General features: G+C 42.4%; 1 pseudogene; it reads right to left on the bottom strand.

Annotated features, from left to right (window-relative positions):
* LOC110307730 (glyceraldehyde-3-phosphate dehydrogenase-like) overlaps positions 1-26304 on the bottom strand; it is a 108814-nt pseudogene that overhangs the window by 75100 nt on the left and 7410 nt on the right.

Below are 26304 nucleotides of genomic sequence, written 5' to 3'. Positions count from 1 at the left end.
TCCCAGCTCTGACAGCACAAGTGGGTGTTGTTGGGCTATGCTAACATAGATTTGCCTTTGCTCTTTGTGGCTGGTGGGAACCTAGTCCCAGCAGGCTTTGCAGGTCCCTCTTTGTTCTGCCCTCCAGACACCTGGACCTCTGCAAGTCCATGGGACACAAGGATCTCTTTGTCTGTTGACAAGCAAGGGCTGCCACTGGTCGGTAAGCAAAGCAAGTTGACCAGAAGTCCAGACTGCAGTTGCACAAGACCATATTGTTGCAGCCGTTGGAGTTGTGAGACATTTTTTTGGCGAGCAAGACACATTGAACACCCACAGGAACTTGGGGTTGTGGACTTTGCCGTGGATAGGGAAAATATTTGATAGCCGGGCTTTCTGGAAATTCCCCTGTGGTAAACAAGGATATGCAGTGTAATTTTGGTTTCATATTAAATTCCTTGAAGCAGGCCCTAGGTCTGTCTTGGGCTCTCAGATCTTTTCCTTAATGAAATTGCCAAATACAACACGTTAACATTAGGACTGCATTGCGGTAATATAAACCAAAAAAAAAAAAAAAGGGACTAATTTACATTTGTGCCCATACCATTAATGTAAATTGGTTATTAGCTGTTTCTGCTAAAGAGCAGCAATATAAAACATCAAGGTAGTTTTATTAACTGCATCCTGCCCTCTGAAATGTGCTGTTCTCGGGGTTTACAATCAGCGATTCCCCTGCATGCCAAAAAGACATTTACTCCACCTAATTAACATATTTATTAACAAATTATCACCCCCCCTTTCTGCATTTTGCATTTTATAACACATCACCACAACAAAGTTAATATCACAGTCCTGTGTCTGCTTTAGCGATTCTACTGGAATATAGTGTAGGCCTTTTTGGCTTCCCTGGCCTTCATGGCTTTTTAGGTAGGGGTAATTAAAGGTGGCATTTGCAAACAATGAGAATGGAGGAACAATGAAGATGTAGGTATCTTAGCCATCATATCCTTTCCCTGAGGCCATGGGCAGGTGTGAGCAGGGATGGAGAAGGAGAAGGGACCAGATAGTATCCTGGGAGATGCCTCAGTCCTGCACCAACTGCTTTGAAGATACAGAAATCTTATATGATGTTGAGCAGTAGAGATGGGAGAACAGTTTTTGAACATTAAGAGAAAACAGATTTAAGTATATATCTGTTATCAGAAAGCTTCTAGCACTGAGATCGCAACCTTCACAGTACTGATACCCAGGCATCAAAATGAAATAGGACTCTCTAAAATTGTGTTCTAGGAGCTTCCAAGACACAGAGTGGGTATTGATGGCCTCTCTCGAGAAATTCTAAGTTCTTTCAAAATGTAGAAATACCTTTCTTGGGCATTTATTTAAAAAAGCATATCACCTTACTGAAAGTATGTAAAACTTTAACATTTATTCCTAAAACTAAAATGAAGGAAAAGCTAAGTTAGTTTGATAATTGTATGAAGCCTGACTGAAATCTGTACCGGAAGGCCATTGGCCTATCATATGATGAGCCCTTCTCTTTCATAGTGGCTCCATTTTATATTTAACACTTAACACTCCTGAATCTAACTGAGCGGGATAGCTGCTTCCAGTACACCTGCTGGTCACACCTGCTGGCCACACCTGCTGGTCACACCTGCTGGCCACACCTGCTGGCCACACCTGCTGGCCACACCTACTGGTCACACCTGCTGGTCACACCTGCTGGTCACACCTGCTGGTTACACCTGCTGGCCACACCTACTGGTCACACCTACTGATCACACCTGCTGGTCACACCTGCTGACCACACCTGCTGGCCACACCTGCTGGTCACACCTGCTGGCCACACCTACTGGTCACACCTACTGATCACACCTGCTGGTCACACCTGCTGGCCACACCTGCTGGTCACACCTGCTGATCACACCTGTTGGTCACACCTGCTGCTTTCCTACTAAGCACTTTCTTAACGCTCCTTTTCTCTAGTTCTGTGCTTATAGCTAATTTCTTGCCCATCCAGTTAACTAGTTCTTTGCAAATGTCTTGAAATTCCACAAAGATATATCGATACAACTCATTTGGAGAGAACTGGTGCTCAGAAGGGAGACCTGACAGTAGCACAGTGGAATACTGAGAAGTCTTCAGTGCTGTCGCCAAGTACATAGTCTGCATTGTACATAGTGTGTACTGACTAATTTTAATTGATATAGGAAACACCTCAGGCATTCATCATGTCTTTGTGTTGGGAACATTCAAAATTCTCTGTAGAGAAAATCTCTTGTTCTATATGGAAACATCACTTAACAATTAAAAATAAAAATCCTGCTGTTGACCAATTAGCTTAGGCAGGGAATAGGAAAGCAGAAGTTCTGGTACATAGAGAGGAATTCTGGGAAAATAGTCAGACACAGAAGATGGTCATATGAAACTGAAGACCCGGTAAGCAGCCATGTAGCATGACTTGGAATAATATAAATGGGTAATTAAGATATGAGCTAGTCAGGAACAGCCCTAAGCATTCATTCATACACAATTCTTAGAGTTGTTATTTCAGGAGATTTGTGTGAACAGTGGCAAAGCTTGCACTTACGATTCTCTCCACTTTTGTGTTGGAAACCCAGCTATTTACTATCAAACATAGCTACCTAGTATGCTGTAAAATCTGTAAAACTTTTCCTCATTTTAAAGGAGAAATGAAAGGCAGAAGGTGACTTCTCCTTTCCTTGCATCCACCAACTGTCTCCTCTTTTTTTTCCTCCTTCCTTCTTCCCCTAGGCCTTGGAAACCACTATTTGATTCTCTGCATCTTCGAGACTGACTTTTTAGCTTCCACGTGAAAATGAGAACACATAATATTTATTTTTCTCGTGACTGACATATTTTACTTAGAATCCAGTTCCACTCATACAGGATTTCACTTTTAATGGCTGAATAATGTTCCACCATGTGGACACAGCATTTTGTCTACTTATTTATTGACGAGTCTTTAGCTGATTCCCTATCTTGGCGAGTCTGAAAATTGTTACAACAAACATGAGTCTAGATCTCTCTTTAACAGTCTCATCATGTTTCCTGGGGATATGGATATATATATATATATGGGTTTTGGATTGGGCAGTAACTCTTGTTCTAGGTTTTTAAGGATCATCTGTACCATTTTGCACACTGCGAACTCTATTTTCCGCTCCTACCAACAGTGTATAAGAGCCTCTCTCTCTCTCTCTCTCTTTCTCTCTCTCCTCACCAACACTTACTACTTTTTCTCTCTCCCTCTGAAAGAGTCTTACTATGTAGTTCTGGACAGCCTGGAACTCATCATATAGATCAGGCTGGCCTCAAACTTACAGAGATCTGCTTGCCTCTGCCTCTGGAGTGCTGGGATTTAGTCAGGCACCATTTTTTATACTGGAATGCAATGGCAGTTACTATAGCTTGGTGACCATTCCTGTCAACTTCTGTATTCATAGTTAAATGTGGTCTGGGACATAGCCCAGTTAAAAACCCACAGTTACATCTTCTAATTCTGTTACTATGACCTTTTCCTCAGTGACTCATCCCCATGTAGGGATGATGGAAAGAGAGCTGATGTGGAATGCTGAAAGGTGTAAAGCCAAGACTCACAGGGAAGGGAGATTCTACCCATGGCTTTCCAGGGCTTCCTGGTTCTGAGAGATGATCTAGTTAAGCCATCCCAAACTCACGTGATGGGTCTGTACTACTCCATAACAGTCAGGCAACATTAAAAATATAGAGTCCTTTATGCCTTTAAAATAGAATTAGATAAGGATTATGTTTAATTTTTAAGAACGAGCGATATCTCCAGGCTTTCAGAAAACACTATTTTTTGTGTTCCTATTTCTAGATGAAAGGGCTTTCTGAGTATGTGCTACTTATCCATGTGTCTCCTTTTTTTTTCTTGCCCTACTTTGTGTAAGACTGCAGACTGCATAGTTGTAGCCATGTCAGGAAAGTCCTGAGGACAGATCATCCAGCTTCATCAGGAAGTAAATTATCAGGTCATAGGTAATTCTACAGCACTAGTTTCTGTCTGTCTTGACATAGGCTGATTTTATATATAATATATACAATATATATATAGTATTATATATATTATATATAACATTAATAAGTAACATCCTATGTCAACTTAGCACTTTAACTCTGGGCTTAAAATGAAGCCAGTTAATTTTAACCCCAAATATTAAGGAAAAACAAAATAGCCATAAAACACTTCATAGGCCCTCTGAAGGGTCTGGCTGGCCTTTAGTACGCGTGTGAACCAATTGGAGTTAGATGAAAAAATCAAGTGCTTCTGCAGGCATTTCACGAGAATCCTCCAACAGATTCTCCAGGTTACTTGTGGTCACGAGCAGATTAATGCTTGGTTCTAAGAAATGCATTCAATAACTGGACAGGATAAAAGTTTTCAATATAAGCTTTTAAAAATAAGTATGCATAGCATCCATAGATGTCCTAAACTACAGGGATCTGGCTTTTCAGTTTCAAAGCTCTTTAGACTCCTGTCCTTGGTGTCATGTCAAGTTGTTCAGGATGGGGACCCATCAGAGCCACGTGGATGCTGGGTCTACAGAGGGGACATGGATATAGCAGAAGCAGACAACTGTAATGAAGGCAGGAGGCTGTCCTGAGGAGTGGAGAAGCTCCTCCTTTGTGGGAGTGAGGTTTTTTTTTTTTTTTTGAAAATAGGAGTGACTTCATTCATTTGAAATAATGGACTCCAGGGTTTCTTTGAAGAAATTCATTACTCTTATTATAATCACTCTGATTTTTAACTTGATTTAAAATTTTTATTGATACTAATTGTAGGGGTTATGGATGTTGATATTATTTGCTGCCATTTCTAATTTATTTAAAGAACACAGATCTTTGCTTCTTAATAATTGAAATTGAGTCCTTAACGGATTCAGGCATTTGTATGGAATTCCAATCTGTAGCTTGGACATTATGGGTTAATGTACAGAGTCCCAACTCTTTTTAAAATTCTCTAAACACAGTAAGGTCCTATATGTATGCATTAATAATCAGCTTTATTTTATTATGGAGGGAAACAAGTCAATTTAGCAAAAGCAATTGAAATAAACCTTTACATGCAAACATAAAAATAGTATTTGAGTATATTCTGCCATTTGCTTTAGGTAAAGATTTTTTTTCCTGTTTGCATTACTGCCCGAAGGGAGTCTCTGTACACCATAGGTGGGATGTGTGCTCAACTGTACACCAGGTGCACCATAAGGATGAAAGAGTTAAAGAACGCTTGGTCGCTTATTAAATAGACTATTATGTATAAAGGAGCTGTACAAATATACAGGAAAAGTCTTGCAAAAGAGTATCCTATGGTTCTCTGTTAGTGTTATGGTCATTGTATGTAGAAGCTAATTTAAAAATTCAAAACTCTAATTATAATAGACCACGTCCCTGAAGGGAAGGTCATCTGGGGAAGGCAGAGGGTGGGTACCTTTGGAATGAGACAGGTCTAGAGAGCAGGTGTGTGGAGGTGGAAATTATGTAGGATCATTTCTTGGGGGGAACCACTGTGTTCAGGATATTTCTAATTGTAACTTAGAACATGGTCCTGGAATTGAGAACATAAAAAGACAACCCCCAAATTAACCAAAACAAACCAGACCAGACCAGACCAAACCCACACTGTAACTGTGGTCCAGCAACAGGGAAGGAAGGAGACCCCTGGTTGATGTATGTGTGCAGTACATCAACTGGTGTTGGTTCCAGAGTAGTTTCTGGGACTCTGTAAACAGCTCTTCTGCTTTTGGCTCATATTTCTTGATATTCCATCAGATCTTGTATATCTATCTATCTATCTATCTATCTATCTATCTATCTATCTATCTATCTATCTATTATCTATCCTATTTCCCCAGCACCTGTACCTGTGGATGTGGGTCAGCATGGCTGGATTCAATTGGTCCATGCCTGTGCTGCGCATTGAAGAGGCACTGGCAAGCAGAACGGGTGGGCTGTTTTTTTTTTTTTTTTTTTTGATTTAAGACAGGATCTCTTTGTGTTGTCCATCTCTTGAGCTCAAACGATTCTCCAGCCTCATGAACCTCACCATTTAGGATCACCATTTAGGATTTAGGATTTAGGATTTAAAATCACCATTTAGGATTTGCTCATGAAACAAGTGTTACATGAACTAAGATAATGCAAGTCAGTCCTCAAAGGAGGCTGGTTCTATGTTAACATAGAAGTTGCTGTAATTTTTGATCAGTTGTATTGTTATTTTAGCACTATTTTTTAAATAATTGAAACAAATTGAAATTAAAATATTACATCATTTTCTTCTTCTCCTTTCCTTCCTCTAACTGCTCACACGTTCACATCCTTGCTCCTTTTCTTTTTCTCACCTCTTTATTTTTTATTAGATATTTCCTTCATTTACATTTCAAATGCTATCCCCAAAGCCCCCTATACCCTCCCGCCCCGCCCTGCTCCCCAACCCACCCACCTTCCTTCCTGGCCCTAGCGTTCCCCGGTATGGCTAATTTTGGTTAAATTTTATAGCAACAAGTTGAATATCTCTTATCTCAAATGCTTAGGACCAAAATGTCTCAAATTTTGCATGTTTTCAGAATTTAGAATGTTTGCATCTGCATAATGAGATATTTAGGGGGAAGACAACACAGAATTCACTTGTGTTTTATATTCACATTATAGATTACATGAAGGCAATCCTATATGCATTTTAATGTGCTTTGCTTTTGATTGTGATTTGTTATGTGAAGTCAGGTGTGGAATTGTATACTGTGTACCATGGCACGCAAAACCTTCAGACTTGGAACACTTTGGTTTTATTTTTATTATGAATTCTCACTACAGAGCCAGTACAATACATGGATTTTATGAGACTGAAAGAACCATACTTAACTTGGTAGGATATCGCGAAAGGATTCCTGAAGGATTGGACACTTGGGAGAATTACAATGTATGATTCAGGGCTGTCTATGTGGAGGGCCAGGACAGGGCTCCAGGAAGATGGGAGAGTATGGGATTGTTCAGACAAACCAAGGGATTATACAGGGAGGACTCCAAGTAGGTGGAACAGACAGCATGCAGTTGGCCAGTGCCTGAGAATGGCAGAATGTTGAGAACCGCAGCAGTAAGGATAGGCAGAAGTGCTTGCAGAATTGCGATACCATGTTTGTTTTCTATTACTGCTGTAAAAAATTAGCACAGATTAGTACCCTATAATAATACAGACCTCTCATGCTGTAAGGCCAGAAGTTCAAAGAGGCTCCACTGGACACCAATAGAGGCACCAGCAGGGCTGTGTTTGCTATGCAGATTCAAGAGGAAACCCAGCTTTCTTGCCTTTTCTAAACTTCAAGAGGCTCCTAGTTCCTCTTCTTGTGTCTTTTTTCTTTCTTCCTCAGACCAATGGCTGAGACTCAAACACTACTACCCAGTCATGGAAGTTTCTGCCTTCCTTGTCAATGTAAGGGCTTCTGAGATTATACTGAGCCCAGCTAGTAATGTGGGATAATTGCTCTATTTTAAGGTCACCTGATAGCAATTTTATTTCCATATGCTACCTCAAGTCCTTTAGCTATCTATCTAATGTGACATATGCTCACAATCCAAGATTACGGTATGACCAATGGAAGGACATTTTGCCTAGCACAGATGGGGATATTATGTGTCTGGCCTAATATAGTAGCAAATGTCTTCCTAAAGCCACCTGTGTCACAGGCACCTGTGTTGATTGTTGGTCACCATAGGGACAGTTCTGCTCAGTCAAGGTAGATAATGTCAGCCAAGGAGGTCCTGGCTCTTTTCACCCTCTTCTATGGGAATAACCCCTAAAGAGTGGAGGAACCTGCAGTGTGGCGTTGGAAGACCTAGGAGAGTCCAGTGAGAAATAATTCAAACACCAGCTTTCTTATATTTTAATCTTTTCTTGTGTGTGTTGCATGTATGTGTGTATGTATGATGCTTCACACAAGTATGGGTACATGTGGACATGTGCACATAATGTGTGTATGCCTGAGGTTGACAGGGGTGGTATGTGTGTATCTTATTTGGTTGTTTTTTGTCTTACTCATTGAAGCTAGGCTTTTCAATTGAACCCAGAACTGAATGGCATGGCTAGGCTCACTGGCCATTTTGCTCTGGGGAAATCTCCTCTTTTCTCCTTCCAAGTACCTGAGTTACCACCCAGACTTTACATGAGTGAAGGGGACTTAACTACAGTCGTTAGGGCTTATATGGCAAGTGCTCTCACCACTGAACCACACAACCCCATCCTTCAGTTACCAGCTTTGTTTCGAGACATCTACTGATTTTCATTTTGTCCAATAATATACTTGATTTATTTTATTAAGGAAGCATCCGTGTTTCTATATCTTCGAGTACATCCGGCTTAGTGTAAAATGTTTATTCTGGACCTCTGCACGCTTCAGTTGTGATAGCAATGGGAGAAGCTCAGCATGGAAACTTCTGGGCAGAGGAAGAATGTGGCCAGATTTCATGGGTATCCTCAGAATGCAATAGGTTTATAAGGGATCAGTTAAGAGGCAGGCTGTAGGAAGGTAATTATCCTTGCTATTGTGAATACAGGTGACAAGATGTGGCTTGATGTGGCCAATGAAATGAGAGCCAACTTGGGGCAGAAGTTTCAAAAGCCAATTCTTGCTTGGAGAGTCTCTTTTCCTGTTTGTAAAGCTCGCTTCTCCTGATGACTGTTTTAAGTGAGAATTGTTCTACCCTCTGATGGCAGAGCCATCTTAGCATGGCACAGGCATAGCCAGTGGAGATAGATATGCAAAGTGAGGAAAATTAATTCGCATTTTGTCAGTGAATGAGATTTAGGGATACTTGGCATCACATCAGAGCTTAGCACGTGGTGACATATAAAAATAGTTTAGGACTCTTGGACACAGGCATTGATTGTATGAAATGTTTATTAAGAAAAATGTTGAGGCCAGGGTGATAGCACAGGCCTTTAATCCTAGGGTTAAAGGCAGAGGCAGGCTGGTCTCAGGTTGAAGGGTGGGGGTGAGGTGTGTAGCTCAGTAGGTAAAGCACTTGCCTTCCTGTATAAGGATCCAAGTTTAATCTTTAGAACCTACACAAAAACCCTCAATATGGTGAGGTACCCAAGGTGTCTAATCTGAATGGTGAGAACAGAGACAAAAGAATCCCTGGAGCTCACTGGCCAGCTTTTCTAACCTAATTGGTGAGTTCCAGGCCAATAAGAGACACTGTTTCAATGGACATTGGTGGCATATTTGAAGATGACACCCAGATCGTTGTCTAGGGTACACACACACACACACCTTCATGTGCATCTGGATACATGTGTACCTGCACACATAAAAATGTAATACACATGTGTATAAAAAAAGAAGACTCTTGAATTTTAAACATAGTTGTAGGTTATGGGTAAGCCTAAGCACCAAGGCTACATATATCCTTTACTTATTTTATTTACGTATTTTTTGAGGCAGGGTCTTACTATGTAGCCCTGGCTATTCTGGAACTCATAGAGATTCATCTGCCTCTGTCTCCAGTGTGCTGGGGTTAAACATATGCACTACCACACCCAACCTCTTTTATTTATTTTTAAAAACCACCTCTCCCTTGCTCTCCTTTCTCAAGCTAAGATTCCCTTTTACTATTTGATTTATGCTTTTAGGTAAATTAAGTTGGATACTGCCCCAATCATCTTATGATACCACTCTTTGATTGGATTTAGGCTATAAGAACAGAACATGGAAATGTAATTTAGCAAACACAAGATTTCTCTGTGACCTGGACTTGTTTGAGAGTAAGATGTGTATGTACTTTTCGGATATTTTCCTCCCTGGTTCATTCCACGGAACTGTCTTGAGTTAGAAATTATCCTTTTAATCCCAACACATAGAGTTTTACTGCTGTGAACCACTTTAGTATTTAAATCACTTCCGAGGGATGTAGTTATTGTTTCTGACCTGCTTGTGTGCATAAGTGAAGGGGTGGCAAGTGATCCCGGTGGTGGTGGGGAAGCAGGATGTTAAAGTAGTGGCCTGCGCCAGAGGTTTATAGTGACCTGACTGAGCTCTACTGTGTACACGGATGGGCTTTGTTTCCTCCTTTGTTTACAATGATTCAAAAATAGCCTTTGGTATTCTTTTGTGGCCATAGTATAAATCTTAAAAAATACAGGATCTGTAATTCAAGGGGTTTTTCATGACCCCTTAAGTGACAGTGGTGGGGGGCAGTGAAGGCAAACAGGGTGGGAGTGTATATCCTCACCAGGGCCCCAGATGCTGTAGACCCACCTCTCCCTCCATTCTTACTCCTACTTCTTCCCTTTATCTTCTTATTGATGTGTGTGTGTGTGTGTGTGTGTGTGTGTGTGCTTTATTCCCTAGAGTCAGCATCTCTCACTAAACGTGGAGCTCATCTTTTTTATCCAGGCAGGAGGCCAGCGTGTCCCAGAGATCCTCTTGTCTCCTTCCCTCTGACCCTACAACCCCAAGGTTTCAGGCATGTGTGATATAATCAGCTTTATACATGAGTGCTAGATCAAAACTTGGCTCTTCACGCTTGTGCTCTTACTCAGTGGTGCTGTGCCCCAGCCCTGGTTATTGCGTTTGAGATAGGGCTAGTATCCTGTAGCCCAAGCTGGCCTCAAACCCATGAATGTAGCTGAATCTGGTCTTGAACTCTTGAACCTCTAGCCTCTACCTCTGGAGTACTCAGATTACAAGTGATTGCACCCGTGGCTTTGTAGACACTTTGTGAGCTCCTTTTATTTTATTTTATTATTTTATTTTGTTGTTCAGAGGAAAAACATATCAGGGAGGACAGTGTTACTACTCCTGTTTTTTTGTTTGTTTGTTTTTGCTTTTTTTCCTTCACATTCTGAGGGCATTTATGGAAGAAATCATAGAATATATATATATATATATATATATATATGTATATATATATATGTGTGTGTTATATGATATATATGTTTATAATATATCTTATATATGATATTATACATATGATATCTATATCCTTATATATATATCTTACATATAATCTATCTATATATCTTTTGGGGTACACTATTATATGCATACTCCCCACTCAGCACCTAGAACAAAGCTGACATTTATTTCACTTGACAAGGGGATATTTTTTCTTTATCAGTAGAAGCCTTATATGCAATGGGTAAAAGCCCCATACTAAGCTGAATGTCTTACACGGTTAGGAAGTGCTTCATCTTTCCTTTTAGGAATTATGTTAAAATTTAAATTTTTTTTTAAAAGTGAAGGGATAAATAAATCAACAAGGTATATATTATACATGAAAGATACAGGTTGGACTTCAGTAATAATTTAGATGGTAAATTAATAAAGTAATAAAATTGATATAAGTCCGCAAGGGAAGGCCACTGTAAGGCATATGTTGGAAATTAGAAAACTTATGCATCATGAATTTTGTCCTAAAATTAATGATAGCTATAACAAACATTGATTAAACATTAAATCATCCCCACTTTTCACTTACCTCTTTGGGAGCGATTTAAGCGTTCCAAGTTTTTAACAGAGGCAATCCAATATGAAGTTTCAGCCAGTGTTTTCTTTCCCCAGTGCAGTAGATTTCCACGTAGAAGACAGACACCATTGACCTTTATCACAGATCTTAAAATAGGTGTTTCCAAATGAGTGTTATTGTTGATTATGGGACTTCTTCCGAAATTGTTTTCTGAAATGAGACTGATTATTCTATTCGCAATTATACAAAAATGTGAAATGGCTGAGAATCATCTCAGCATCTTAGTTCTTGCCCAATATGAGAAATCCACAAAGCCATACTAAGGAAATCGAGAAAATACCCCACGTTTTATAGCAAACATCCATAAGACATTAATTTTGTTAATTGTCTTCAAAATAAGTTAATAGAAGCCCATTGCTTGCCTAAGCTATTTTATGAACTTACAAAATAGTTTTGGGATAAAAATGGAGACTGCCTTCCCCAAATCTTTGACCAAGGGTCACAGTGACAGAACCCTTGTCCCATCATGCACTTCAGGGCTTTATGAAAAACTTAGAAAACAAGTGTGGGTGAGAATGTATAGGAGCTGAACTCTTAGGCTCTGTGGGTGAGAATGTCACATGGTATATAGCTCTATTGCAGATGTCATGGCAGCTCCCCCCAAATAGAGTTTTTACAAGAAAATCAAGAAGAAGGAAGACCAACATGTGGATACTTCATTCCTCCTTGGAACAGGGAACAAAATACCCATGAAAGGAGTTACAGAGACAAAGTTTAGCGCTAAGACAAAAGGATGGACTATCCAGAGACTACCCCACCCAGGGATCCATCCCATAGTCAGGCACCAAACCCAGACACTATTGTATACGCCAGCAAGATTTCGCTGAAGGGACCCTGATATAGCTGTCTCTTGTGAGACTATGCCAGTGCCTGGCAAATGCAGAAGTGGATGCTCACAGTCATCTATAGGATGGAACACAGGGCCCCCCAATGGAGGAGCTAGAGAAAGTACCCAAGGAGCTGAAGGGGTCCACAACCCTATAGGTGGAACAACAATATGAATATGAATAATATGAACTAACCAGTACCCCCAGAGCTCGTGTAGCAGAAGACGGCCTAGTCAGCCATCATTGGGAAGAGAGGCCCCTAGGTCTTGTAATCTTGTACAGGGGAATGCCAGGGCCAAGAAGTAGGAGTGGGTGGGTAGGGGTGCAGGGCGGGGAGAGGGTATAGGGAACTTTCGGGATAGCATTTGAAATGTAAATAAAGAAAATATCTAATAAAATAAAGAAAAGAATCAGGTTTTCCCACACTTACATTCTTCATCCTAAACTTACACTATAAATGAAACATTGCACTTTCATCATGGCAGGTACTTTCTTCCTCCTGTTAAAAAAATAATTAAGCCTAGAATTATTCTTCAGTCCAACACTTCCACCACTGGGCACATATACTAATTGTACACAGAGGATGAATAAAAAGCATGTGGTATATGCATACAATGAATATTATTCCTCTTTAAAGCCAGATGTGGTGAGCACACCTGTCAACCCAGGTGGTCTAGAAGATGAAACAGGAGGATCATAGGTTTTAGGGTCCGTCTGGCTTAGGGAGTGTGTGTGTGAAGCCAGTCTGGGCAGTGTATTGATACTGTTTAAGAATAAAATTTCAAAACATATCTGGGGCAGCTGATGGGAGCAGATGCAGAGACCCACAGCCAAACACTAGGCAGAGCTTGGGGAACCCTGTGGAAGAGCAGAAGAGCACCACAAGGAAACGGACCACAGAATCAACTAACCAGGTCTCATAGGGCTCCGTGACCATCAGGGAGCATGCACGGGTCTGACTTAGATCCTCTTCATGTACTGTGGTTGTGTAGTGTGGTGTCCTTGTGGGACTCCTAACAATGGGAGTAGGGTGCTATCTCTGACTTTTTTGCCTGCTTTTAGGATCCTTTCCTCTAACTGGGCCTCAGATAGCCTTAAGATGAGGGGAAGTAGTTATCTTTTGGAGACTTATACCATCATTGGTTGATATCCCTGAGAGGCAGGCCCTTTTCTGAAGGAAAAGAAGGAGGAATGGATTTGGGGGAGAGGAAGGGTGGGGAGGGACAGGGAAGGTAGGAGGGAGAGGAAACTGTGGTCAGGATGTAATACATGAATGAGCGGTGGTTGAGAGGGAAGGGTGGGGAGGGGAACTAAGCAGAAAAAAAAGTTAAACATTTTATTTTTTAAAGGCTGGGAATATATTTCCATGACAGTGTTTAGACATAGTTCCATGACAGAGTGTATGTTTAGCATGGAGGAAGTCCTAGGTCCAACCCTGCTGGGAGAATGAATCAAAAACTTAAAGAAGACATGAGAAAACAAAACAAGAGAACAACACTAGACTACACAATACTACATAGTGCAACACAACACAACAGGAGTGAAGTGTCACCGATTCCTCTCACGGAAGAGTACAGAGGGAAGGGTGGTGGTTAGCAGCTCTGGGGTGGGGGGGAGTGCGAGCTGTTGTTCTCGGGATCCAGTTGTAATTGGCAGGTTGAAGACTGGAGCCGGTTGCTGTGATGCTTGGACAGTGATATAATTAGACCGAGTGCTACTGAACCATGTAGTTGAACGGTAATGTTTTTCATCTTCTATATATCTTACCATAATAAACAACCAAGTACTATATTGTGGAGTTGCTTAGCTATTTCTCTGTTGCTGTGACTATATACCTGATAAGAAACAAGCTGAGGGAGGACGGGTTTATATTTTGCCCATGGTTTGAGGGTACACGATTTGTCATGGGTGAAGTCTTGACAGCTGGCTGCTTCATGTCGCAGGAGTGAGCAGCTGGGACATCTAACTTATGACTACATCTCCTTATGACTACTAGGACTCTACTCACTTTGTCCTTGTTATTCAGTCTGGGACACCAGCCTATGGAATGATGCTATCTTCATTCAGGGTGACCTTTCTTTATCCAGTTGTGCTTTCCTGGAAACACCCTCATAGATACACCCAGAGGGTAGTTTCCTAGGTGACTTAGTTTTCTAAATCCCAGGAAGTTGATGATCAAGATTAATGGTGATCAGAGATCTAGAGGGTAATTCAGCAGTGATTTCTCAAGACTGGTACTTAGTTCAATACTTACAGTCAAGGAGGTGCTGTATGTTAATGAACTTAATATCTGATAAAGCTGTCATAAGGAAGATCAGAAAAGAAATAGATAATGAATACTGGGAACAATTATTGAACGATTCCTGGTAAAAATACATACTTAAGCCCTTACTGTAGTCTAAAATATCAGGTGATGGAGGCCCCAACCACACAACGAAGCTACAGGCATCTGTGTGAGTAGAAATGAGAATTTGTCTCAGGATGGAGAGCTAAGAAGAAATACTTGGTGAGTCTTTATGCACAAAGTATTTCTGTGTATCCAAAATCATTATGAAGAGGCAAGTGATAAGCTGAAAAAATATGCATAGACAAAAGGCTTATTAACATCATTCTATAAACAGTTCCTATAAAAATAGATGATTTAAAGAAGGACAAAAATGAGTTAATACTAATGTTTACCCTCCACAGAAATCTAAAACCTGCAATTTTTGGACCTATCTCTGAACAAATTAATGTGTAAAGTAAAAAGTTGGTGGCATTGAGGGCTCAGGGAGGTAGGTGGGCACCCTAACTCACCACTGGTGGCAGAACAAGTTTGAATAGGCTTCAGGAAAGCTTTCTAGCAGAATACGGAGTTAGACAGAAACTTAGTTTAAACTAGTTTAAAGTAGTTTAAACAAAGAAGACTTTTGGGGGAGGGGAAACAGGGGGGAGGATAGGATGATGCAATTTAGACATTCAGGGATGGGAGTGGCTGAGTGGTTCAGGTTCACTCTCTGGTTCTCCTCGGATCTCACAGCTCCAGCCTGCTTGGCTTCATTCTTGGGTAGGTTCTTTCAAAGTGAAGGGAGCTGTGGGCAGGTCTAAGGTCACGTGTTCCTCCCCCCTCGTTCTCCCAGAGAAGGAGAGAGCAAGCATTTCAAAAAAAACCAAAACCAAAACCACAAACCAGCTTTACTGAGATATAAGTTGCATACCATCCGAGTCACCCAGTAAAAGCATACAATTAAGTGGTTTTAATGTATTCACAGCCCTGTGCAGCCATCACTACAATGAACTTTAGAACATTCTCAGAGCCCTAAAGGAAACCTCATACCAATTAGTACTCCTTATTTTCCCCAACACCTCCATGCTAGGCCAACATTAATCTGCTTTCTGTTTCTGTGGATTTGTCTGCCAGCAAGCCTCTTTTATGGTCTCTCTAGCCAGATCTCCATGAGTCTCTTGCTGACAGGGTTTGGGGTTAAATATTCACTCCTGACCCAATGTATATAGCTCAGTGGGATCTGTCCTCTCATTGGCGAGGCTGGGCTACCATCTTAGGTAGAGTACTTATTCTTACATAGAGTAAGAAGGCTGGATCAGGACCCCTTGAGCCACACCCCTTTATGTCAGCTCCTGCCTCCAGGTTCTTCTGCCCTGTGAGCCAAATAAACCCCTTTCTCCTGGAGTTGTTTTGGCCAAGCAATAATAATCCTAACTAAGTCATTAGCCTACGGACTGTACTTTCTTGTTTGCATGTATGTGCTCTGTGTGCGCGCACATGCACTCCTATACATGTTTGCATGGCTTTTTCTCACCATAGGGGCTCTGACAGGTCAGGACCTTTGACCTCTGCTTCTTCCTTATTACCGGCTCTCTTCTAGCCCCAGTTCCAGTGTGGATCAGTCTTAAAAAAATAGATTCTCTCTCAAAGTGGCACCCAGGCACAGCCCTTAGATAGGGTGTGACAAAGTGAACCTTCTCTCTACTGTTGACTTACCACACTGGAGGAGTCTGTGTCTCGCTGAAAACTCCATGAGGTTTAGAGGGACTGTGGGTCTCTCCTGTGGGGTGACTGCTTGTCTTCCCATGCGGACTATCCAGCTTCCTGGCCTCTGGGAGAAGTGTTAGTTCCCTGGCACCCACCTGAGAATTGTATGCTCTGCTGCCTGTTCCTCTGCAGTCTGCGGCTGCCCCACTGCCCATTTGTGACTTCTGAGGTTCTTCCAAGCTTTCTCCCTTCCAAACAGAATTATTGTGCTATCTGACTTGTCTTATTCACAGCACCACATGGAAGCAATTTCTAAACCGCCATCCATTCTACCTCAGATTTCTGTAAACTCACTTGTATTTACCCTGCTTTAGGATGCCCAAACGCCTCCCTGGTTTCTCTATCCCTTCTCAGAGACAGTTGCCGAGAAGGCACAGTTCTGCTGCGATAGCTGTGGTAGCGATATTCATGTTGCTGCTGTCACAGGGAGACCAGCCTTTGTCTGAAGGGAATTGGTACATGACAGGACTTGTCTGTTGAATCAGTTTGACAGGCCTGTAGAGACCATGTGTGTACAGATTCTTTACTCTGTAAAGATTACTTGGGGAAAAGAATTCTGCAGGAAGGCAGGAGGATCAGGCATAATTTTAGCCTGATGACTGATCTTTGATTTAAAGAAGGATGTTGATTTGTGCTGATAATCATGTGTCCTTCTCAGAGAAGCCTTCCTAGATACTCCGTTTAGGTGGGTGTCTCCCCATCCCATTATCTTTTCTTTCCCTCCAACCTTTACCATTTATCTCAGTGATGCTTATTATAGCTGGCATGATTTTCCCTCTTGGTTAGTTAGCTTCTTCCTCAAGTGCCATGATGCCTGAGGACCTGAATGAGAGGTGGACATGAGAAAATGAACATCTCTCTGAGTTTTTCCTCAGTTTCATGTATGTGTTCTCAGAAAGAATTGAAGGACTCATTTCGTAAAAATTAGATCAAACACTGGCACCCATGGTGAACCTTAATAGATCTAGCTAATTCAAAAGAGGCTTGTAAGCCCTGTTGTGAGTGCCTGAGACAAACACATCTGTGTGTCTCTACAATGCCAGAATGTATTGAATAACAGTGCATTAACAATAACATGAGCAATAACAAGGCTCAGTGGTTTCAATGTCAACAATTTGTCATGTAATCCAGCCTACTGCGATAATCTGACAGAGGCTTTATTCCAATTTTAATCTCCAATATGGACTCTCATGACACACATAGACATAGCTATGTATACACATGGTTTATAAACTGATTCTAAGTTAAAGTTGCAACATCAGGTTTCAGACATGGGCCGAGAGTCTGCAGGGATACGGCCAGCGCTGGGAGGAAGTTGCAGCTGGGGATGAAGGAGTCAGTGGATGATGGTGAAACTGCACATCAGCTGTGTGGTGAAAGGCCAAATCAGGTTCAGGAAACAGCAGGTTGTGGTCCAGGTCTACACGGGTGAAGATATGGGTAGGTGAGAAGCCAAGGCGGCCACGTCAACAGTGGGGAACTGAGCTGAGCTGAAGCTCAAGGGACAACCAGTGAGTCCTTTTTTAGTCCTTGATCTAAACATTAGGTATGAGATGGTGGGTTGGTGTAGGGCTATGCCGTTGTAGTGTGCAGTACCTTATGGGTCCACATGAGGGTGCTGTTCCCGTTTCTCAGTCTGGTGTATCTGACGAGTTCTTGGGCCTGCCTTCCCTGATATGATTTCAACACACCCAGGCATGTCTATAGTTTCAAGTTATCCCAATAAATGAATAGGGTGGTTCCCTGGAGTGTCAGCTTGTCAGTCTGTGCTAGATGAGTGCTCTGTGACAGATGGTGGTTTGTGGGGCCATTTAGGAGCCTCAGTCATCCTTCTCTCTCAAAATGGAGTAGAAAGTCTCCTATAAAATAAAGTCTCCTTGCACAAGACACAACCTGAAAAAAATCCGTACTATTTTATATATCATCGTGTACCTTAGAATAGGTAATAGGGTATATCCCGATCTTGACAAGCCCAGAGACCCTTCTTCAGCTCTTTGGAAGTTCCAGATCAGGTCACTGTCCCCAAAGGTATCCCACTATGGAGTATCTAGGAGGCTGGATCTGGAGGTGCTTAAGTCTTGTTTGGTGGTTTATGACCGACCTTCTCAGCCTATTCTTGGACCAGAAATCAGAGAGAATGGCATATTATATTCTCTTCATTGCTCTCTAGGAGATGGAATAGGGCGAAAGCATTGTATTTTTTTTTCTTTTTTTCTTTTTTTATTAGGTATTTTCTTCATTTACATTTCCAGTGCTATCCCAAAAATCCCCCATACCCTCCCCAACCCACTCCCACTTCTTGACCCTGGCATTCCCCTGTACTGAGGCATATACAAAGTTTGCACGACCAATGGGCTAACTAGATCATCTTTTGATACATATGCAGCTAGAGTCAAGAGCTCCGGGGTACTGGTCAGTTCATATTGTTGTTCCACCTATAGGGTTGCAGATCCCTTTAGCTCCTTGGTTACTTTCTCTAGCTCCTCCATTGGGGGCCCTGTGATCCATCCAATAGCTGACTGTGAGCATCCACTTATGTGTTTGCTAGGCTCCGGCATAGTCTCACAAGAGACAGGGTCCTATCAGCAAAATCTTGCTAGTGTATGCAATGGTGTCAGCGTTTGGAGGCTGATTATGGGATGTATTCTGGATATGGCAGTCTCTAGATGGTCCATCCTTTCATCTCAGCTCCAAACTTTGTCCCTGTAACTCCTTCCATGGGTGTTTTGTTCCCAATTCTAAGAAGGGGCACAGTGTCCACACTTTGGTCTTTGTTCTTCTTGAGAGTTTCATGAGTTTTGCAAATTGTATCTTATATCTTGGGTATTCTAAGTTTTTGGGCTAATATTCACTTATCAGTGAGTACATATCATGTGAGTTCTTTTGTGATTGGGTTACCTCACTCAGGATGATGCCCTCCAGGTCCATCCATTTGCCTAGGAATTTCATAAATTCATTCTTTTTAATAGCTGAGTAGTACTCCATTGTGTAAATGTACCACATTTTCTGTATCCATTCCTCTGTTGAGGGGCATCTGGGTTCTTTCCAGCTTCTGGCTATTATAAATAAGGCTACTATGAACGTAGTGGAGTCCCTTCTTACCAGTTGGGACATCTTTTGGATATATGCCCAGGAGAGGTATTGCGGGATCCTCTGGTAGTACTATGTCCAGTTTTCTGAGGAACTGCCAAACTGATTTCCAGAGTGGTTGTACAAGCTTGCAATCCCACCAACAATGGAGGAGTGTTCCTCTTTCTCCACATCCTTGCCAGCATCTGCTGTCACCTGAATTTTTGATCTTAGCCATTCTGACTGGTTTTAGGTGGAATCTCAGGGTTACATTTCCCTGATGATTAAGGATGCTGAACATATTTTCAGGTGCTTCTCAGCCATTCAGTATTCCTCAGGTGAGAATTCTTTGTTTAGCTCTGAGCCCCATTTTTTAATGGGGTTATTTGATTTTCTGGAGTCCACCTTCTTGAGTTCTTTGTATATATTGGATATTAGTCCCCTATCTGATTTAGGATAGGTAAAGATCCGAAAGCATTGTATAATCAGCCATAAGCTACATGAGGACACAGGGTGGGAGAGAGGAGGCCTTGGACTTCGGTGCTAGCTGGGCATTGGCTTGAATGTTAGTTCTTTTGTTTTCTTTGGAATGAGCTCAGGGTATTTAACTCTTTAGCTTCAATTTATCCATCTGTCAAATGGGATTAATTGTTATGGTTGAATATGAAATGACCCTCTTAGGTTCATCTGTAGTGTGCATGGTTGCCATCTGATGAGCTTTTGGGACATGAGTAGATAGATCTTGAGAATTTTAACCTAATCAGTGGACTAATTTCTTTTTCTTTTTTAACATTTGTGTGTGTGTATGAAGACAACTTTTGGGAAGTAGTTCTTGTCTTCCACCTTGTAGGTTCTGAGGATTGAACTCAGGCTTGGCAGCAAGTGCTATGATCTGCTGAGACATCTTGCCAGCCCTGGATTAATTTCTTGAAGGAATCATAAAGTGACAGTCTAAGTGGGAAGTACTAAAAGATAATAGATAGGGCCTATGATGTGGAAACTTAGGGATTCTTTGGAAAGTCAGTTGGATGGTGTTAGCATTCTGTCTAAACTCCACACCCACAGTTACCTGGCAAGAGCCAGGTAGGCCTGAACTATTATAAAAGGTTCTGCTTGCCCCCTACTCTCTATCTTGCTCTCTTGTTCTCTTCCCTCTTGCTTCCCTCTTACCCTCTTGGGCTCTTCCTTCCTCCCTCCCTTCACTATTCCATTCCCCCTCTTTTCACATGTTCATGGCGGGCCTCTACTTCTCTCTCTCTGTCTTTCTCTGCCTCTGCTACCCTCTTAACTCCCCTCCCCATGCCCTGAATAAACTCTATTCTATATTATACCATCATGTGGCTGGTTCCTCGGGGGAAGAGATGCCTTGACATGGGCCCGTTGAGAACCCTCCCCCCCATATCTCACCACATCCCCGTAGAACATACCCCCTTTCTCTTTCTCTTTTTATAAACACATCAGATGGTGTTTTGCTGGGGCAAACACCTGAAGGAACATTTTGTTAAAGTGGATACAGGTGTGAAAGGCTAAGGTAGACTGGTAAAAGAACGTTTCACTGTAGCAGACACAGGAGAGAGGATGTTCTGCTAAAGCAAGCACGTGAAAGGACACGCGATGGATACTTTGCTAAGGAAACACATGTTGGTCTGCCTTGCATTGCGTAGTTGAGCCGCATTTGTCGGGATGCCATAGAGAGAAACACCAAAAAAACTTTTGTTGGTGTGCTGCAGTTTGTTGCTGCTTCCAATGACTCGGGCTGATTGGATGCACATGCTCAGGCAAGACATGGGAGGACATGTGACATCTGAAGGGTATTACTAGGACTCCACGGACCGATGAGGCAGAGCTAGACTTGCTGGTACAGCTAGCTGTGCAACCAACGCTTGTGGGTCTATTGTCTTCGCTGATCTTTGATCCCCTGAGAGAGGCACAGCCTACAACTTCTGGTGTTCCTGCTGTCCTTCCTGCTGACTTGAGCCAAGGCTGAAGCCTGGCTGTGTCTGCTAGGTCCTGTCACTGCTGTTGCTAACTGGATTCTACCAAACTGGACTGTTGGAGTATCCACAAGGTGTTTGCAAGTGGATCAAGCTGCTGCTGCTAACCTGTGAACTGAACTGCCGATTTCCAGATAACACAGATGAGAGTTGCTCTAAAAAAAAACCTTTCTAAACAGGTCCACTTCCCAGTATCCTTTCTTTTTCCTTACCTCTGGTGGGTGGTGGGCTACAAGGAAGGTTAAAGCGCTTAAGAACCATCATTTAAAATAAGATTTGAAAAAAATTAAAATTACAGCCTATCTGGAGGAAATATGCCATAGTGAGTGTGTCCTCTGGTTGCCCTGGCCTCGCCTCACATCTCATTCTGCCCTGAGGTGAGCGACCTCCCCTACACATTTCCTTTTGCCTCACTGTAGGTCCAGAATCAATTGAGCCAACGGCTGTGGGCTGAACTCTCTGAAACTGTGAGCCGCTGCCTTCCTGCTCTTGGGCATGCCAGGTATTGTTTATAGCAATCGGAAATAATTAATACAATGCCTGTGGTAGACACATGGTAACCTTATAGAGCTTACTCTTACTCTCCCTGCTATTACTGGGGATGGATAACAGTTGGTTATCCAGGGCAGGCGCGGATAGAGAGCTGTGGCTTTCTCAGCTGGTGCAGATGAGAGCCTTTTGCTCAGGAGGAACAGATAATCTTTCTTAGCCTCCCACCATGCCCACCTGCCCTCCCTAGGGTCCCTTAGTCACACTTTTACTCTTTCTTTCTCCTAATGTCTGCTTCATGGTTATCACATTCCACTTCAGAAAAGGGGTGGGCTTTAGTCATTTGTTTATCCTCAGTGTGTGATGAGGCGCTTGTCCTGAGGGGGTCATGGCCTGGACTGTCTGGGTTACTTTCTATTTACCCTTTCCTTGAGTTTTGGAGTATATTTACCCTTCCTAGTTTCCCATGTATCGTATTGTCTGACATTTAAATAAAGGAATAGAGCAAATGGTCCACCTCCCCAAATCTTCCACTATCATTCTGAGATACTTAGATCTCCTTTGATGTACATTACATAAAATACTCATAAAATCTGAAACCAGTTGAAAGTCATAACCCACCCTACTTATGTATGTGCTGTATAAATTTCTGCTTATAAATTTTACTAGTTGTCTACAGAGCAGAACTAGGGCTGAGCTCTAGAATTTCAATCTAAATACATCCGTCCAGGGTCTTTAGTGTCTCGGGGATTTATCTCTAAAGCTGGTTTCAGCATTTCCAGGCTTTGATGACCATACAGGTGGGGTTCGGCTGTCTGTCACAAGACTGCACGATCTGATCGATCCTCTGAGTCAATTCTCTTAACTCTAAGTGCAGTTTACTGGTTTGATGAGGCTTTAGTGCCCAGCTTCCAAACTGATCTTCTCAAGGAACTGCTGGGTCCTCAGTTTGTGGATGAATAAACCAGGAGTGGTGGTCTTTTGTTTGAAACAAAAAGCGAATGGATGGTTTTCCCAATTTAATTTTTCCTTCATTCAATTATACTGTCTTAGCAGTTACTTTTCTGTTGCTGGGATAAGGATCCCCTGACAAAACAATCAACTTAGGGGACGAGGAGATTCATTTTTCCTCTGGCCCAGAGGATGGAGTCTGTCATGGTGGAGGAAGCATGGCAGCAGGCAGGAGAGCATAGTGAAGCCTGTCTTCAGTGAGCTTCAGGCTCTACCTCTTAAAGGTTCCATGAACTTCCCAGACAGTGGGAAGTCATGTGTTCAAATACGGGAGCCCACTGCGGCCATTTCTCATTCACACTACCACAGTCACTCTGCTGTTCATGTGGAAAGCTAGTAAGTGAAGCCTGTAAAAGTGAAATAAAAGTCTGTGAGGCCAGTCCTTACAATTTTACTATATAACCAGTTTCCTCTCTTTCTTTCTTTTTGCATGCAATGAACTTTATTGATAGTATTCAAGAAAGTAGGGCCCCCTAAGCCCCTCCTGTAATTCTGGGGTCTGAGGAGTTGCTCAGTGTCAGGGGCTGAGTTGGGACAGGGACTCCTCCTCAGCAGCTGAGGGCCTCTCTCTTGCTCTCAGGCATCCTTGCTAGGATGGGTGGTCCAGGGCTTCTTACTCCATGGAGACCATGTAGGCCATGTAGGCCATGTAGGCCATGTAGGCCATGTAGGCCATGTAGGCCATGTAGGCCATGTAGGCCATGTAGGCCATGAGGCCCATGACCCTGTTGTTATAGAGTATTCATTGTCATACCAGAAAATGAGCTTTGCAAAGTTGTCATTGAGATCAATGCCAGCTCTAGCATCAAAGGTAGACGAAAGGGAGTCATTGTTGAAGTTGCAGGAGACAACCTGGTCCTCAGTGTAGCCCAGGATGCCCTTCAGTGGGCCCCCAGATGTCTACTTTATCACCTTCCTGATGTCATCATACCTGGCAGCTTTGTTTAGGCGGCATGTCAGATCCACGATGGATACATTGTGGGTAGGAACACGGAAGGCTATGCCAGTGAGCTTCCCATTCAGCTCTGGGATAACCTTGCCTACAGCCTTGCCAGTACCATATAGGGATGATGTTCTGGGCAGACCCACAGCTGTCATGCCACCACTTTCCAGAGGGGCCATCCACAGTCTTCTGGGTGGCAGTGATACATGGACTATGTATGGTCATGAGTCCTCTACCATGCCAGAGTTGTCATGGATGACCTTGACTGGGGGGCTAAGCAGTTAGTGGTGCAGGATACATTGCTGATAATCTTGAGTGAGTTGTCATATTTCTCATGGTTCACACCCATCACAAACATGGGAGCATCGGCAGAAGGGACAAAGGTGATAACCTCTTTGGATTCACCCTTCAAGTAAGTCCCAGCCTTCTCCATGGTGGTGAAGACACCAGTATATTCCACAGCATACATGGCAGCAGTATCATCCCATTTGATGTTGGCAGGATCTTGCTCCTGGAAGATGGTGACTGCTTTCCTATTGATGACAAGTTTCCTGTTCTTAACCTGGACTGTGCTGTTGACCTTGTCATGGGTAGAGTCATACTGGACCATGTAAACCATGTAGTTGAGATCAATGAAAGGGTCCTTGATGGCACAATATTATCTTTGCCAGATATGCGGGAAATCCTGGTCACTAGGCACCTTTGTCTCAGGGATAACACTGGCACTGCACAAGAAGATGCAGCTGTCTCTTGAATGGGAGGAGCAGAGAGCCTGTCATCAATTTCTTTTTTTTTTTTTTTCTAAAAATCCATCCTTTCTGGATATGGGGTGAGGGCTCCTGTAAGTACCCAGAAAATTTTGTCTTCAACTGAAAATATAGAAAATTAGAAGAAAATCCAACCCCATCACAAAATAAAACTCTGAAAACAGTTAGAACTCGCTGCATGGCTTACAGATGCCCCTGGACTATTCGTCCCAGCAGTGATTGGCTATTCTGCAGGCTGTTACAGATATCAATGTTCTCTCACTCACACCTAGGAGCTTTCTCTGTATAACATAACAAAGTGGAACTGACCCACATCATCAACATTTTATTCACTTCTCTTTCTTGAAAATTGCATAAGCTCTCAGATACAAAACTGGTATCATGGTGGAACCTCTACCTAGGTTTCTTTTTTTTTTAATTTTTAATATTTTTATTACATATTTTCCTCAATTATATTTCCAATGCTATCCCAAAAGTCCCCCATAGCGCCCCCCACTTCCCTACCCACCCATTCCCATTCTTTTGGCCCTGGCATTCCCCTATATTGGGGCATATAAAGTTTGCAAGTCCAATGGGCCTCTCTTTCCATTGATGGCCGACTAGGCCATCTTTCGATACATATGCAGCTAGAGACAAGAGCTCCGGGGTTCTGGTTAGTACATCATGTTGTTCCAACAATAGGGTTGCAGATCCCTTTAGCTCCTTGGGTACTTTCTCTAGCTTCTCCATTGGGAGCCCTGTGATACATCCAATAGCTGACTGTGAACATCCACTCCTGTGTTTGCTAGGCCCCGGCATCGTCTCACAAGAGACAGCTATATTTGGGTCCTTTCAGCAAAATCTTGCTAGTGTATGCAATGGTGTCAGCGTTTAGAAGCTGATTATGGGATGCATCCCTGGATACGGCAGTCTCTAAATGGTCCATCCTTTCATCACAGCTACGAACTTTGTCTCTGTAACTCCTTCCCTGGGTGTTTTGTTCCCAATTCTAAGAAGGTGCACAGTGTCCACACTTTGGTCTTCATTCTTCTTGAGTTTCATGCGTTTAGCAAATTGTATCTTATATCTTGGGTATCCTAAGTTTTGGGCTAATATCCACTTATCAGTGAATACATATTGTGTGAGTTCTTTTGTGATTGTGTTACTTCACTCAAGATGATGCCCTCCAGGTCCATCCATTTGGCTAGGAATTTCATAAATTCATTCTTTTTAATAGCTGAGTAGTACTCCATTGTGTAAATGTACCATAATTTCTGTATCCATTCCTCTGTTGAGGGACATCTGGGTTCTTTCCAGCTTCTGGCTATTATAAATAGGGCTGCTATGAACATAGTGGAGCATGTGTCCTTTTTACCGGTTGGGACATCTTCTGGATATATGCCCAGGAGAGGTATTGCTGGATCCTCCGGTAGTACTATGTCCAATTTTCTGAGGAACCGCCAGACTGATTTCCAGAGTGGTTGTACAAGCTTGCAATCCCACCAACAATGGAGGAGCGTTCCTCTTTCTCCACATCCTCGCCAGCATCTGCTGTCACCTGAATTTTTGATCTTAGCCATTCTGACTGGTGTGAGGTGGAATCTCAGGGTTGTTTTGATTTGCATTTCCCTGATGATTAAGG

The sequence above is a fragment of the Mus caroli genome, unplaced genomic scaffold (assembly GCF_978045245.1).
Source record: "Mus caroli unplaced genomic scaffold, Mus_caroli_1 scaffold_15, whole genome shotgun sequence".
Classification (NCBI taxonomy): Eukaryota; Metazoa; Chordata; class Mammalia; order Rodentia; family Muridae; genus Mus; species Mus caroli.
The sequence above is the reverse complement of the archived record's forward strand: the minus strand, read 5'-3'. Positions and strand labels throughout refer to the sequence as shown.